Source organism: Melospiza melodia, chromosome 16 (assembly GCF_035770615.1).
Source record: "Melospiza melodia melodia isolate bMelMel2 chromosome 16, bMelMel2.pri, whole genome shotgun sequence".
Taxonomy (NCBI): Eukaryota; Metazoa; Chordata; class Aves; order Passeriformes; family Passerellidae; genus Melospiza; species Melospiza melodia.
In genome coordinates, this window is record NC_086209.1 from 877,163 (window position 1) to 893,951 (window position 16,789).

At 46.1% G+C, this 16,789-nt stretch overlaps 1 long non-coding RNA gene across 9 annotated transcripts in view; it reads right to left on the minus strand.

The window, feature by feature from the left end:
* Window positions 1–5,011: 5,011 nt before the first annotated feature.
* Window positions 5,012–16,789, minus strand: part of LOC134425526 (uncharacterized) — a 29,423-nt gene continuing 17,645 nt past the window's right edge. For 3 of the 9 annotated variants that reach the window (XR_010029709.1, XR_010029710.1, XR_010029713.1), the window contains 7 exons: window positions 14,350–14,435; window positions 13,971–14,082; window positions 12,882–13,015; window positions 12,148–12,257; window positions 11,403–11,577; window positions 9,158–9,754; window positions 6,499–8,562 (listed from right to left, as the gene is read on the minus strand). This is a non-coding gene — a long non-coding RNA (uncharacterized LOC134425526). The other 6 variants (XR_010029714.1, XR_010029716.1, XR_010029715.1 and 3 more) reach the window with 6 other exon arrangements.

The following is a 16,789-nucleotide window of genomic DNA, read 5'->3' on the forward strand; positions in this document are numbered from 1 at the left end:
GAACCATCTACAATAAAACTTCTTAAGGAAAACTCCAACAAATACCCATTACCACCTCAACAATACACCACCAGCAACACCAAACAACTCAAAATACTGCAACTCCCATCCAAAAAATACTCCACTAACTAAAACACCAAAAAATATTCAACAAAACCCACTCACCCTTCAACAACCCCATTTAACCTATACGCAAATCTGAAACAAATAAAAATTAACTATAAACTACCATACCTTAAATAAATCCACCATTAAATACTACTGTACCAAACTTATTAAAACTCCAGTACAAACTAAAATCCAAAACACCAAAATAACACACCACTATTAACATTACCAACACATTTTTCTCCATTCCTCTAACTAAACCTTGATTTACTTTCACTTGAAAACCATACAATACACCTAAAAACCAACCACTCCAAAAATAAAAACACAGTCCTACCATCTATCATAAATTCATCCAAATTACACTAAAAAAAAACTCCAAAACATCTACAATGAACCAAATTAGATAAAAAGCATAGCAAAAATATGTTTAAAAATCATCCAAATTCTCCTAAAAAACAATTTTACTATCAAAAAAAGCAAAATCAAAAAGCCTACTGAAAAGATCCAATTCCTAAAAATAAAATAACAAAAGACACAGCACAAAATTCCCACCAATATCATAAAAAAGTCAGAATACCTCCACCAGACAACAAAAAACCCCAACCTATAAGAAAACTCCAAACCACCTCAAAAACAAACACTAAAACACAACTACTCCTACCATCCCAACTACCATGATTAAAAAACATCTTCTATACAGAAATATCGCCGTCATCAATGCCACATAAAACAAATAAATTGTTCTCATCATACAGCACACCCATATCAAAAACGTAAATTGCCCTAAAACCTTGAAAGTAGTTACAAATTAACCCCAAAATAAAACCAGTAATCTCTAACTAACAAAAATCACCAATTAACTTACCTGACAGTGACTCAAACCCACCAAAATAAACACTACACCACAAACACACGCTAATAAAAGCCACCATGACACAATTTAAAAACTACTCTCTACTTCATGCTACGACCCAAAAAAACCATTGTAAACCCTAAAAAATAAGAATTTTAAAAACATAATACCCCACCAAAAAAAAAATCTAGCAACAAAATAAATTTTAAAAACCCGTTATCATAAACACGTGAACCAAGAACCATAACATTCAAGTAGACCATATCCTATATCATACACCAACTGCAAACAAAATAAAACAACACAATAAATTCCTAAAAACTACTTCAAAACCACTACATAAAAGAACTTTCAAAAATTAAAACCCACGCTGCCGGCCCCGGACGGAGCGCGGCTCCCGGCAGGAAAGCGGCTCCTGCGGCGGCCGCTCCGGCACGCGGGACCGGCGCCGTCCCGGGGAGCCCCGCCCGCTGCCCCTGCCCGGCGGGGCTGGCACCGGGCCCGGGGCTACCGGCGGCGCCCGAGCCCCGCGCCCGGAGCGGACGGAGCGGCCGGCACCGCCCGGGCCGGCGCAGCAGCGCCCGCGCCGCCTCTGCCGCCCTTGGCCGGCCCGGCCCGGCTCCCCTCGGCTCCGCACGGCTCGCACCGGGGCGGCTCCGCCACTGCCGCCCTCGGCCGGCCCGGCCGCGCCGAATCCCCCGTGCGCCCCGGCAGCTGTCCGGGCCGTGCCAGCAGCGCTCCCGAGCGGGAACGTTCCGGGCCGGGCCGCGGGCACAAGAAGCGCCCTCCAATGCAGGGGCACAGCCCCATTGCAGCCCTGCAAACGCTGCCAGAGCTGCAGCTTCCCGCAACCGAACCCCGAAACTGACGCCACAGGCGGGGCTCACCTCATTTCAACCAACACAAGGGCAAATAAATGTGTTCTCCCCTTCAATTTCATCCCCTATAATAGCAGAAAAAAAGGGGTTTTCCTCAAATGAAATCCTTCAAATGATGGGGGAAAGGGGGATTTTTACTTCAATTCAAATCCTTTAAAAGGAGGGACAACAGGGCAGCCCTCTCATCCTTAGGATGATGAAAATCGGTGCACTACCCTCAAATCAAACCCATAATACGACAAGTATTTTTCCACTTCCCCTTAAAATAGAACACAGGGATTCCCTTTCACTCTTTTGATACCCCTAACACCCTGGAAAAGACAGGTTTTCATTAAATCATTACCCTTAAAACCACAAGTGAAGGTGGATCCCCCCAGTTCAGACATAGAGACATAGATAATAAGGGAAGAGAACTTGCTTTTGCTTCCCTCAATATTTTTTTTTCCCCCCGGGGCACCAGGGAGGGATCGGCAAGATGAAATTGAAAAGAGAAAGGAGAAAAGTCCCCGCTACAAATCCACATAGGCTCACCTGTTCGGCTGCTGCTTCCCGGCACAAAGCTTTGTCCCTCGGCACTTCCTTTAGCTATGCTTCATGTTTCCAAGTGTGCATCCAGGTGCGCCCCCCAGACCCAGTGAGAAGCTCTCACAGTCCTTCCATGAGACAGCCCCGGGAGCCCCTCATAAACCCCTCCACTCAGCAGCTCCATGCAAAAGAAAACTGAGGCAAACCCTTCCCCTAAAACAGCCTCCCCACGGCAGGACCTGTCCCCTCATCATCCTCACAGCTCACACCTGGGCTGCTCTGAGCCCCCATCATCCTCACACTCACACCTGGGGCTGCTTTGAGCCCCATCATCCTCACATTCACACCTGGGGCTGCTTTCAGCCCCCATCATCCTCACACTCACACCTGGGACTGCTCCGAGCCCCCATCATCCTCACAGCTCACACCTGGGGCTGTTGCCACTCTCCAACAGCGCCTTTCCCTCTCCAGCACACAGCCCACTTCTCACAGACACAGGCTAAACAGAAATCTACTACGGGTGTTGGCTTTTCTTTGTCTGGTTACACGATTTAAACACATACATGCATTAATGGTCATTGAGGGAAAGCTTTCCAGTGGAGAAAGCAGTCATTTTGGTAGCACACTTTGATACACCTTCAGAAAAAGCAGAATCAGCGCCAACTCCTAAGACCCCTGCTGAGGAACCCAGCCCTCCTTGGGACACCCAATACAGCAGACCTTGAAAAAGGAGGGGGAAAGTTAAGCTTGGACTGGAAAAAGAATATATGTACACCAGCCTTTAAAAAAAGCCTTCACACAGCAATAGTTGGAACCAGTCACATTTCTTCTTTCCTTGCTTTCTGTGATGACATAAATATGAAGTAAAAAAAAAAACACATGAAACACAAGGCAGAGCCAGGATTTTACAGGTAGATTTTGGCAGTCTGGATGACAAGTGCTTCTGGCACTGCGACACGATTTGGGGACTGGCAGAGAACAGAGGCAAAAGGTGCCAGAGAGCCCTTTCTATTCCCTTCAGCCCCTGCAGCTGTTCTTATGTTTTCAGGCCACTTGCCTGGTTCATTCCTAGATAAAAACGTTATGGCATTATTTTCAAAACTACTACTCATCTCTAGACAGAGTTTCCTACATTGCTGTATACAAATGAGTGGATAGAGAGTGGGTTTCTTTCCAAATGAATTCAGAGACAAAATCCTATTCTTTACCAATACCTATAAAAACGAAAAACTTGACAGGTTTTAGTATTCTACATCTCCCTGTGAATTTTGTGTCAGCTTTGGGTTCCTCTGGGGGACGGCACATAGCATGACCCCCTTCCTCGTCCGCCACCCACCTGCTCCTGCACCGCAGTGGGTCTCCCTCTCCTAGGGACCTTGGGGTGCCCCCAATGGCATCAGAGCCCCGAGTCTTCACCCCCTTTTTCTGACCCCCAAAGAAGGCCCAGAACGAGTCAAACTGCCCTGGACAGTGCAGCACTTCCTTCAAGCCTTTTCTACCTTTCCACATGTACATGCCCCTAGAAAGGGACTCTGTTGTAACAAGAAAGGGGAGACAGCCCCAGAAGGGTTGAGGTTCCTCCCCAGCCTCACTGTCACGGGCCAGGGGCAGCGAGAGGGAGCGGCACAGACGGCGGGGACAGCACGGCGCAGAGCGGGGGCCGCTCTCAGCGCGATGCCGAGAAAGCCGCAGCTCCGGCGCGGTCGGGCGGGGCGTTTGACTGGCACGGGGGGATCCGCCGAGAGCCTCTGGCCCCGTGCGGGGACTCCTGCAAGGGCCGAGGGGCGCCGGGCTTCGGCCCTCGGGGCTTTATTCTCCGGCACCCCGAGCCCCGCGGCTGTGGGGCAAAGAAGGGAGAAAGAAGGGAGGACGGGAAGAGAGGAGCAATAGCAGGGGATGAGAAAGGGCAGGGAGGGAGGTTGGGCTGTGATGGAAAGCGGGACGGGAAGGGAAAGCCCGGGAAGGGGGTAGAGGGAGGGTGGACAGAGGAGGGAGAGAGGTGGAATAGAACAGAGTAGCGGGGTAGGGACAGGACAGAAAGGAGCTGGGTTTGGCAGGGGGAGGGAGAGGCAAATGGGGGAAAGAGAGGTAACTAAGGGGACTACAGGGACGAGGAAGGACGGGTAGAGAGAGGGACAGGCGGGGAAGCCTCACTGAGCCCCGGCTGCACCCCAAGCCCACCCCGGCTCCCCGCCCTGTCCGGGATGCTGCGCTCGGCGGAGCTCGGCTCGCTTCGGAGACACTTGGCTAGAGTCGGCTCTTCAGCTAAATTCAGCTATTGCCAGCTAAACTCGGCTATTACCGGCTGCATTCAGTGGATTCGCCTCTTCGGCACAGCTCGGCTTGGCTGAACTCGGAGCCGCTCTTTGCGTTCGGCGCAGCTCGGTTCGGCTCGGCTCCCTGAGGGCGGCGCGGGCGGGGGCGAGGCTCTGCACGGGAAAGCGGCGCCCTCTCACGTTGAACTCGCCCAGCTCGGGGCTCTCCTGCTGCCGTGTCCCGCGGGCGGCCCAGCCATCGCATGGGCACTGACGGGAGCAGGGGGTTGGGCAGAAGCTCATTAGGGAGTGACTGCACTTGCGCTAATTAATGGTCATTGAAATAAACAGGGCAGGAGACTTCTTCTCCTTTTAATGCCTTTATTAGAAGTGATCAGCTCAAGATTGGGCAGCTCGACGGGTCTGCAGTCTCCGTTGTCTCCCAGGCTGACGAGGAGTAGGAGGATATGCGCAGCTTTGTCCACTAGCGGCAAAGCTGGGGGTCCATTCCTGGTGAGAGCCTTTTTGGGCGTGACCCGTGGTTTTCAACTCCGCAGTCTCGCCCCCCTTCAGCTCCCGGCTTCGGGACAACTCCCACTGTCAGGGTGAGAGGCCACAAAGGTCTCCAGCATCTCCGCAGGCTCAGCACTCCATTCCTCACGTTTAGACATCACTCCAATTTCTCAACTCTATACTGGCTCGTTGTTTCGGGGGTCTTTTCAGTGTGTTTGGAATAGCAGCTTCTCATGGCATGCTGATCCCGAAGTTATTTTGCATGTCCCCCTGTTACCCTGTTTTTTTAAGATTTTCTAAGCCTTCTGATGTTGACATTCTTGTAGTGAACTTTCTCACACACTTTCTGTAAATAACTCATTGTTTTGCATTCCTTTATGGCAGAGGAAAGAGTTGATGGACTGTTGGTTTGACCAGTGTCACTGCAGAGGTGCCACTGTCACCTTCCAATCCACTGTCCCTTTTGTAAAACTATAAATATTGGAGTCAGAGAATAAAACTTCCCTTTTTTCCTTCACCTTTAGAGCGGTGGTGTGCTTGTGTTCTCTCGCATCCTTCAGCGACATCCCCCCCTACGTCTCTTCTCCTCACTGTCTGGGGAGGTCCCCGCCCTTCACTGTCCGAGAGAAGAGCCATTAACTCAGCCCCAGCCAGGGCTTTTACTGATACAAAAACAACTATTCACGACAATGACCTGTAATTATCATAACAAACAAGTAATACTTTAGCAGCACAGCAACAGTGGTCTGACTAGCTTTTGTAATCTTTTTCTTCACAAAAAATATTGGCAGATTCTTTGTTTATAACAGTCATGAGAGCAGGAGGCTGGGTTCCGCGGAGCTCGGTTCGGTTTGGACGGGCTCATAAAATTCGGTGGTTAGCTTTGGTTCGGCCGAGCTCGTAAAGTTCGGCTGATCTCCGACTGGTGCAGCTGACCTCGGCTCTGTTCGGCTGAACGCGACTACATTCAGTTCTGTTCAGTTAAATTCAGCTAGTTCATGTTATAGGTTAGTTGCGGTGGGGAATGAATCACCAACTAATAAGTCCAAATAACATGAAATTTATTAATTGATAGAGCAAGCGATAATAGGCAAAGTCAGCGCCCCGGGCGTGCTGGGCGACAGGAAAGTCTCCGCTCTAACACTGTCACACTCTTCTGATTTTCCGTGGAGTTCTTATACAGTACTTCTTCCGGGCTGATGTGTAGTACTCTGCATATTCTTCTTTTGTGTTTAGGTGGTCATAGTCCACCTCCCGGGGTATGAAGATGAAGGTTGGTAATTTTCCTTTGTCTGATTCCTGGAATTCTTAGGCTCAATCTGCTGAGTTCCTGGAATCCTAGGTTTACTGAGTGGATAAACCGATACTGTGTTATCAATCATAGCAAACCCCCCACCCATATTAACAGTTTACTAAACAGATAAACAAATGTTTGTGAAACCTACTGTCTTTTGGTTTCATCTTCCTTATCCTTTAAAGTCTGGAAATTTACTTAAACAAACTAGAGGTGTTGCAACAGTCTTACTGGAATTACTTTGTCAGCTCTGATGAACAAACTTAAAGTTTTAACCCATTACAGTTCAGCTTTTTGTCTGAACTCACCTCGGTTCAGAAATTTCGGCCAGATTGGGCTCTTCAACTACACTCAGCTCATTTAGGCTACACTCATCTAGATTCGGCCATTTGGCCGAGCTCAGCTACATTCGGCTCGCAGATTCCCTAATGGCAGCTCCTAAGGAATTCTTCGTAACACAAATAACAGACTCTAAAAGGCTTGCGGGTTTTTGAAGAAATATTACCGCGCCTGAGTGGGTCGCAGCTGGTGAGAGAGAGACGGTGAATCTTTTTTCTTGAATCAGAAGGCTGAATTTATTAATATAAGATATAATACATTATAGTTATACTAAAAAGAATAAGGAGAGAGGTTTGCAGAGCAGCTAGGCTAGGCTAAGAATAGATAGAAAAGAATCTATAACAAAGTTGTGTTCAAGGACTCAGTCCCCTAGCTTGCACTGGTGATTGGCCCTTAATTATAAACATAGAACATGAACCAATCACCAATCAAAATAGGTGCTCCTGTTGCATTCCCCAGCAGCTGATAATAATTGTTTACCTTGTCTTTGGAGGCCTCTGGCCTCCCGAAGACACAGAAATCTGAAAGAAAGGATTTCTGTGGAGAAATGTCTGCGACAAAGAAATATAATTTTAACTCAACTCTCAGGACAGAGCTGGTGGCTCCTTTAGGACAAGAATATTTACATGTAGAAGCAATGCCCTCATTTGCATCTTGTTTTTATTTAACCCCCCCAAAATTCCATATCACAAGCAATGCGCAGTTCTGGTTTTTCCCCCCGTACACTATTTGTGCAAAGGACCTCGGGAACAGCACACAGTCGTGATTCAATTGAAGAAATCCTGTTTTGCATTTCAAAGGTTCTGCTTCCGGCACTGCGTGTTTGCAGACCTGGACTGCCATGCTCAACTACCCTCATGGCAACATTCAAGAACAAAGTATCCCAATAAAACTCACCTATAATCACTGAGCAGAAAATACTTTGGGGTTTAGTTCCATCTCTCAGATGTTCCTAGTGGAGGTAAGATGGGGTTTTGTTGCACACTGCAGCAAAAGCAGTGATGGATCAGGGCTTCTTTTTTTTTTTCTTTTCTTAATTTAAAAAAAAGGGTGATAAAAATAAGCCAGGTCTGGTATAAGTGTCTTGAAGTGCCGTTAAAGCCTTTTTAACCCAAGAAGACCATCCTGATTCCCAAGCCCAGTCTTCTATTCATACTGGTTTTGGTATCATTAAATCAACCAGATTCTCCAAGAAATCATCATGACTAAACCTCTGTCTCCTCATTCTTTGCACTTATACCCCATTGCATGAAGCTCTGCAACCATTTTTTCCCATCCTGTATTAGAGAGAGGATGAATATTAAGGGCACACACAGACACAAACAGTCTTTCTGGTTTTCAAAAAGATAAAAATGCGTGTAATAAAAATTACTTAAGTAATATTGTCTCTCAAACTGTTCAAGAAAAGGGAAATTGGAGCTTTAATGTCCCACTGAGAGATGTTGAATAAAATCTTCCCCCTGAGTTTGCACACAGGAATAAAATACTGATTTTTATGACCAGACAAGGTAGGTCTGTATGAGAGCAGCTCAGGAGGCTTTCACAGCTCACGGTGATGAGGGCAGAGCACAGAAGAACATTAAAGATGAATGTTAGTCCCCTGAATTAATGCCCTGATGTAGACAAATTTTTTTGCTAAGAGACATAACAGTTTCTTTCCTTTGTTTCTGAGTCTCCAAGTCACTCTGTAATTTGCAACCTCCACCAATCTGACACAGGTAAGTGACATATCCGGGTCCTGTGCTCCAAGCCACATGTCCCCGATGTGAAGGGAAGTCAGGAATACAGAAGCAGCTGTGGAAGAAAGATAAGGAAAAAATCAGAACATATATTCTTCTATTTCCCCACAGTATTACCAAGTCAAGCTGCTTGGTCCCTCCAGGATTATGTTTTAAAAGAGTTCTCTAACTCTATTCCTAACTGAAAAATCTGGAGTGGCTTTGCCCATGCAAAGCCAATGATCCTACTCACAAGAAGAAACAAACCAGTTTCCTGTTAAATAAAGCAGTTTGAAATCTGACCTGTCAGATGCTCTCACTGACCAGCAATAGGGATCAGCATCCAGGCCCATGTGGACTTGGTTTTTTTGCTGACTATTTTCCCTCTTGGAATTATTTTTCTTTTGTACCTTTTGTTCCATTTTAGTCCCTGAAAGGGAAGTTTCTTAGAGGGTGTGGGAGTGTTGTAGTATCAGAAAACCTCCCAGTGTGACCACGCTCTTTGCTGCCCACCCTTGCCCTCATCCCACCAAAGACAGCTTCTGTTTAGGGCAGCCATGAGCCTGGGTGGATATGGGAGAACTGATTTAATGGATTAAAAAAGCCATGGAATCTCCTAATTTCTCCCACCACTGCCTCATAACATGAGTGATAAGAACAAGACAAGTCACCTGTCTTGTGCACATCCTCTTCCACCATTGCTGATAGGCACAGAGATTTCACAAGCTTGTGGAAGGTGCTGGACAGGACCTGCTCCTCCATGAGCTGGAGCTTGATGGAACTGAGCCCACCAAGCTGCCTGGAGAGCCCGGATGAGGTGCTGCTGGCCTGGCAGAGCCGGGTGTAAAGCTTGAAAAGGTCGTTCCTCAGTCTCATCCCTGAGCATCTTCCGCACAGCTGTTGGGTGTGGTAGGACGCGGTTCCGCAGCCACCTCAGCACTGGTGACATGTCCTGCTCCCCGAGGGGGCTCTGCTCAGCCAGGGACCTCACCAGCTACTCAGTGAAGGCATGAGTGGATGCACAGGTGATAGCCACTGCCTCACCCCCACCTTCACTGGCTCTGAGGGTCTCCCCTCTCTGTGTGGAGGGTGGTGCTGGGAAAAGAGGGTCCCAATGGGCAAGTATGGAATTCAGATGGTCTCTGCTTTCTCCAGCTCAGACCCTTCCATGTCTGCAGCAGTGTCATCTTCTCCCACCTTGTTCCATTTCCAAGTGTGACCATACACAGGAGATGAGGCTTGAGGTTTGTTCTTGCCCTTAATATTTTCTGTAAGAAGATAACCACCACCAAATCAAACATCAGATACTCCAAAGGATTTTCCTGGTACAAAACTGCGCAAATAAGGTGCTTTCCTGTGTTGATTCAGTTGTTACAATGGCAAGTACCAGCCTCGTTAAGCAGCCTCATGGAGCCTGGTGTTTCAAAGGGGCTCCAGGAGCTCCCAGGGACTCCAGGCTGGAACCCTGCTCCAAACTGGATGGCTCAGCCTGGAGATGAGAGAAGCTCCTGAAGCCTGGAGCAACACAACCCACACATGCAGTAAGTTACAGGCATCACTCCAAAAAGTCTCTTTAGGTCTTTCTGAGGAGTTCTGAAGGGTGAAAAAACTGTAAAGGGTGAAAAAACTGTAGAAAAGCTAAAGCTTTTACAGAATCCCTTAAATATATGATACTTTCTTAACGATACAGAACATTTAAACAAACATTTAAACAAAAGCTTTAATGTGCACCAAAAGCAGCTGCTGCAAAAAAAAAAAAAAAAACAGCGTTGTTTTAGGACCTCCCACTCCCAAGTTCCTTATACTTTTATACTTTTTGTTCACAGAGAGAACAAGAGAAGTCACACAAGTCCTGGCTTTTTTTCCTTTCTTCAAAACTGGTGACAACAACAGACGTCAACTATTAACTTCTGCTTGCTTTATGTATTTATTGTTTTTACTTACACATTGCTTTCAGATTCCCAGCCAGAATGATTCACAGAATGACTCACACCTTTGAGCGCAAAGCCTCCAGGCACTGCTTTTTCTCTTAAGATTTCATTTAAAAAACTCTTTTTCAAACCCTGACTCGAGATTTGCCACTAAGTTTCATTTTAAAACTCTTTCCCTTCATAAATTGTGTTTCTCCAAAGCTTCCAAATTGTTTCAAGGTTTGAAATAACCACAAGGAAGATCTGAAAAATGCCTTTCCATTTCCTTTCTTCCTCCCTCAAGGAACATCAGTCTGACAGAAGGCATTAGGACTACTTCCAGAGAAGTTTGCCTCACTTGAACTGCTGGTCTTTAACAGCTACAACAAAATACGTCTTCCTTGAAGTATTTCAGCACTTACTGAGCAATTCTTTGTTTTGGTACTTCTGAGCCAGGGCCTGCAGGTTGTTCTGCAGCTGCAGGTCTTTGCTGACAAGACTCCACTTGTGCAGCAGCAGCAGCTCCCTGCTGGAGAGGACACTGTCATTTACCGTGAAACACCTCATCTCACTAAAAGCCTCCACAACAACAGCACAGTATTCCAGCACAGAGATGAGGGTGCCAAACAACTCAGTCAGCTTGGCCAGATCTACGTTAGTCCTGTCAAAACACAAGTGCCATGCATGCTAATTCATCAGTACTGCTCTTAATCCCTACTGTCAGAATGGCCAGGAATTAAGGACGAAGGACTTGACAACAACTGTGCATCACATTTTACTTTATTCCCCATGTATTCAAACACATAAATCCTCCTGTCAAAGAAATCTCATCCAAATTCACTACTCAACACACAAACTGAAGGTGAAAAGAGCCATCCATCTATCAGAGATAAATCTTAATAAAGATTTCTTTTTTCTTAATAAAGAAAACTTAATAAAGTTCAAACTGGGCAGAGGATGAAATGCAAACTGACTAAAACAAAAAAAAAGAAAATAAAGGACTTACCAAATATGTTTGATTAACGTGACCAAAACACATAGAAATTCATTTACAAGCTTATTAAGAAGAAGTTTGCTGTTCTTCTGGGATTGATTCTTGTTTTCTCTTGTCTCTTAAATTTATTACCCATAGAGTATGGAGTAAGGAAATAATTTTATTTATCACCTTGTTCTCCAGAAACCTGAAAAACAAAACAAAACAAAAAAGAAAAAAGAAAACCACATTTGAAAGGCAGATCCTCACCAGCAGCTGGTCCATCACCTACAGGGGACCGTACTCTAGTGCACTTTTGGTGCACTTGCCTGAACCTGTCAGGGCACTCTATGAATGCAGAAGAGATGTTTTTGTGAGGGAGAGGCAAGGCAAGGAGGAATGTTCTAGACAGTTCAAATCCATTACTGTGCTGCTTCCTGTGCAACAGGTCCTGTGACAGGATGTGAACAGAGAGTGCTTGAAATTTAAAAGGTAAAAACACCAGCACAAGGTGCCATTTTGCTTTTTCAATTTTTCAAGGAAGTGATTTCCAAATCGCAAAGCCCCCCCACCATCCTCCCTCCTACCACAACCTGAGAGCATCTTGCTTCTGTTTTCAAAACCACAAGGAACACCTCAGAGTTCAGCAAGTTCTGCCAGTACAGCCCTTGGTGCCCCTATTTCCATGTCTGTCACCTTTGCTTTTATCCTCAGCCACATAATTCTTCTACTGTGGACAGGAAAACTGTTCCCATTTCTCCTGTACTTCTCTGGTTACCTTTTCTCTAAGCTGTTCATGACCCATGTGAGGAGGCTGTGATCCTCTATCAGCTCATAGGCAGCTCGGGCGACACAGGCAGCACTTTGCAGTATCTCCAGAATACGACACTGAAACAGAAAATGTAACTTGTTCTTTTATAGTCAGGATCTAATTATCTAACTTAAAATTAGCAAATTGGCTGCTATCTGATCAACTTCAAAGTAAAATAAACACCACCTCTTCTCAGCAGCTCCAGGGAAGGAAAAATATTTTCCCTTCAAAGCTTCATACCACAGGTGCTGCTCTTACAAGAAGTATTCAGGTAGCAAGACAATTTTATCTTTTTGTCCAAGGTTTTGATACCTGAAATACTCAGGGTGGATGCTCCCAAACCTGAGAGCTCTTGGCATGTGAGTTTTCCTCTTGCTGAAGCACTGTTCAGGTAACAAATGCACTGGCTGGGGAATAGAGACCCCAAAAAAAGAAAAAGGACTGTAGCAGCAAAACCATGGCACCCACATGAGGCTCCATGATGGCAGGAACCTGTTCCAGTTTCAGGGGATAAGGATGGGACTGGTTTAGACACAAGCAATTATTTCCCCCTCCACACATACACAAAACCAACAAGGAACAGATTTTCAACAGGGCCAAGGCAGAGTCGGCTGTTCCTTTCTGTTTTGTACTTGAGATCTCGAAGCCATGCAAACCTTTGTAGTTTGGAGTTTTTTGGAACTTTCTTTTTAAATTCTTACCTGGGATCCCTTGTCACACAAAGGAGTGTTGAGAAAGGATAGAATGACCCAGAAAACCCTCTGGTAGTCATAAAGCTCATAGCAATATTTGTCACGCAGCCCTTCTCCAAGAAATCTGAGAATCCACTCGTGCTCTGTTTTGTACGGGAAGCCACAAAGAAAAATACCACCATCAGACATTTCCAAAGAATACCTGCTCCTAAGAGCACAAAACCCTGGTTCCTTCTGAGTGCCAGCTCAGGGCTTACCACAGCTTGTTCTGGACTGCTCGTTTTCCATTCCTATCAAATTCCTATCAAATCACTAACATCCATCAGGAACAGTCAGTCTGAAGCCCAAACATGCAGTGGAAATAGAATTTTAGAAGTTGCTGTTTCTAAAATACTTCAGTTGAACTCAAAGTTGTGGGATTCACATTCTCTGAACCCGAGAGAAGCAGTGAGAGAAGCAGAGAAAAGAATGATCAAAACAATTCTTATCTCATTTGCTGCTGCTGTGTTGTGCTAAAGTAGAATGCAATATGGAGATTGTTTACCCAAAGTGATGGTGCTTTGTTTCCTTGGCCTATCAGGTCCAAGCATACGTCCAAACTATCGGTCAGCAGACAGTCACAAGATTTTGTTGAGTGCTTGTGCAGTTTCAGTTTAGATGTAGTGTAATATAGTATAAAAAACATGGTACTTTTTTCCTCATGGTAATATAGTATAAAAAACATGGTAGTTTTTCCTCAGGTCCAAATACTGTCGTGACAGAAGGAATCTGTTTACCTTTATGTACATGTGCTCATGTGCCCCTCTGTAAAAAGAAAAAGTTGGCACCATGGGGCACAATGCTCCCAACCCACAACCATGCGCGACAATCCGTGGAAGCTGTAGCGAGCGTGCAGTGTTTCAAGATAGGAGAACAGTCCAGCAACTGCAGAAGGCCTTTGCTCTGAGACTCACTCAATTGCTGCACAGCTTCCCCTTCTCTTCCCCAGAACGAAAAGCTCAATCAAGAGTGCACGAGCACAAAGCAGGTGAGGAGATCAACACTCCCCAAGGCTCTGTTTTTCACCCCAGAAGTGACACATGCAGCAAGTTCCAGTACCTGGCTTCAGGATCTGCTGTGCCACACGATCAATGTAGAGGGTCAGGGAGAAGGTGGACCTGAGGTTTGGCTGCCTGATTCTGTCCTGCACAGCATCCAAGAAATGCAGCAACTGTAAGAGACCAGGGAGAGAAGCTTGAAGCACAGCCCAAATGAACACAACAGGAGCACCAAGACATCAATCAGCTTCCAGGATATTTCATGCGCCATACAGGTAGGAGCCCTAATTCAGCAAACCTGAGGGTTTGGCGCTGTCAGGATCAAAACACCCAGAAACCTGTGTAAAAGAACCCGAACCAAAGCTGGCTAAAAGCAGCCCCTGGCGATGACTCCTTAAACAACTTGTTCATGAGGAGGCAGGGAGTGATCCAATACTCACCAGCCCATCCGGCCAAGGTCAGAGCTCTCTGCCCGCTGAAGATACAGCAAGCAGCAGGGACCTTTCTCCCACTCTCCAGCACAGACCTGTGAAGCCAGAGAGAAGTTTATAGAGTAGAAATAACCAGAATACGCTCTCTGCTTCCATACACTCTCTGATCGATATTCCAAAGGAAAGCCCCTATGGATCAGAAGCAATCACCTCTCATTTTTCCTCTAGAATCATCACTGCTTTGCCTTTCTGTGCAAGTGTTTCTTTCCATGTCCATCCATCCCCAGAGCACATTTAATCCATCTTTTCTTCCTAGGTGCAGCTCTCCAGCACAAATGCCACTTCTCACAGACACAAAGCAAACAGTCATCTGTGACAGGTTTTGGCTTGGAAAGTAAAAACCTTAGTGCAACTGGCTACATTATTAAAACGCATGGGTGGTCATAGATGGAAAGCTTTTCAGGAGAGAAAAGAGCTATTTCAATAGCACACTTCTATACACCTTCAGAAAAATCAGAATTAATAGCAACTCCTAAGACCCCTGACGAGGAATCCAGCCCTCCCGGGGACACCCAATGCAGCAGACATGGGAAAACGACGGACAAAGTCAAGCTTGGAGTGAAAAAAAGAGAACATAAATACAGTAGCCTGTAAAAAGCCTTCACACAGCAATAGTGGGGACCAGTCTCATCTACTCCATCCTTGCTTTTTGTGATGACATGAATATGAAATAAAAACACATGAAACACAAGGAAGACCTAGGATGTACCAGGTGTTCATTTTGGCAGCGTGAATGACAAATGTCTGTCCATGCACTACCAGCCAGCCCCGTTTCAACCCATCCTTAGCCCAAGCCTTCCTCGCCTCCCGTTTCCCAGCGCTCTGCTCAGGGCTTTGGAGCTCACGCTCTCTCCTCCCGCAGCAGCATGGCACCATTTACAGACCCCGCCCCGCGCCCTTCCCTCGCTCGGCAGCCACGTCCTTCCCCCGCCCCCCGGCACCCAGCGGCGAGGGGCAGGGCGCTGGCTCGAGGGCTGCAGTACTGCTCTCTGTCCAAAAGGCGGCAGCACTGTCGCCGGCCACAGCAGGAGGCTGCCGCCTCGCCTTGAGGGAGGGGAGGCAAAAAAGAACAGGGGATCGCCTTCGAAAAATCCTCAAAAATAAATGCCCCAAAAAAACCCGCACAAAAACTAAAACCTCATTAAACTAATGATTGTTGATCATCTGGCTGAATCTATGACATGTACCAGAAGTGAAATTTCCCCCCATTCACCTCAGTTTTTTCACCTTCTCATCCAACAGCCTGAGCCTCTTTGAGGCTGCTGTCAAACGCCTTGCCTTGAAAGCTAGAAGTGTTTCAGTTCACTGCTAAGAAACATGGAAAACAGCTCAAGTCAATTTCAGAATTGCCCTGAGCAGAGCCGGTGTTTCAGTACCCGAAATTACCATTGCCAATATGCGCAAGAATCACCATCTTATTAGGCAAACATTTGAAATACGGTAGCAGCTTCATCTTCTTGTCATTGCAGTCCTTGGAAGTTTTGCTATTTACTGAAACGGGAAACAGATCAAACATGAGAAGCTTAAGAATCCAAGCTCACTGGCCATTGTGTAAATAGCACTTGATGAATTCAAGGTACCATTGTAACATACAGAATGGCTCTATGCAAGAAAATGGACGTGTCGTCTTTCACGGGGGCAGAAAACCTTTCTACCGCGTGAACTCTGGGAGTAATTCATCATGCCTCAGTGAGCTGCGGCTGTTCAGAGAGCTGCACGATGGGTCTCTGTGCCCATGGCACTCTCAGGGCTCAAGGGAGCACATACTCCCTGCCTTACAGACACGCAGCTAAAGCCCACCAAAAACGCAGTTCTCCAGACAGCTTAGTGAAACCAGCTAGGAGTTCCCAGCATCACGCTGGGCACTTCTGTCCACAGATGGCTTTGCTTTTAATGAATCCAGAACAGAGCTGCATTTTTCTAGTCTTTAGCTCTACTAAGATATTTTATTTAACATGGCGAGAAAAAATTTGTTTCGACAATGATAAGTAACAGAGGAGATAATGTGCCTTTTGCTGCTATCTTCTTTTGCTGCTCCAATTTGCTTGCTTTGCTATCACTTTCTGTCAAAGAAACGCTAGCAAAATACCTCCTCAAGTCTTGCTGTGAAGACAGACTGCCAGAAAGGTAGAGAAACTTTGAACCTTTACAAGACCCTTGTAGCACATGTCTTGGTGAATTTCTATGCAGATCCTTTCTTCCAGCAGGACTTTTTTGCACTATTAATGCACATAGAACTTGTTATAAATTATCAAATCACCAGCCAAATTTATCAAAAATTTAACAATAATTTATTGGTCGATTACCAAAAAAAAAATAGAATTTCGTGCAACCTCCACAATCAAGACAGCATCAGCCCGGCATCAGACGCTGGGTGAGACCAAAGAGT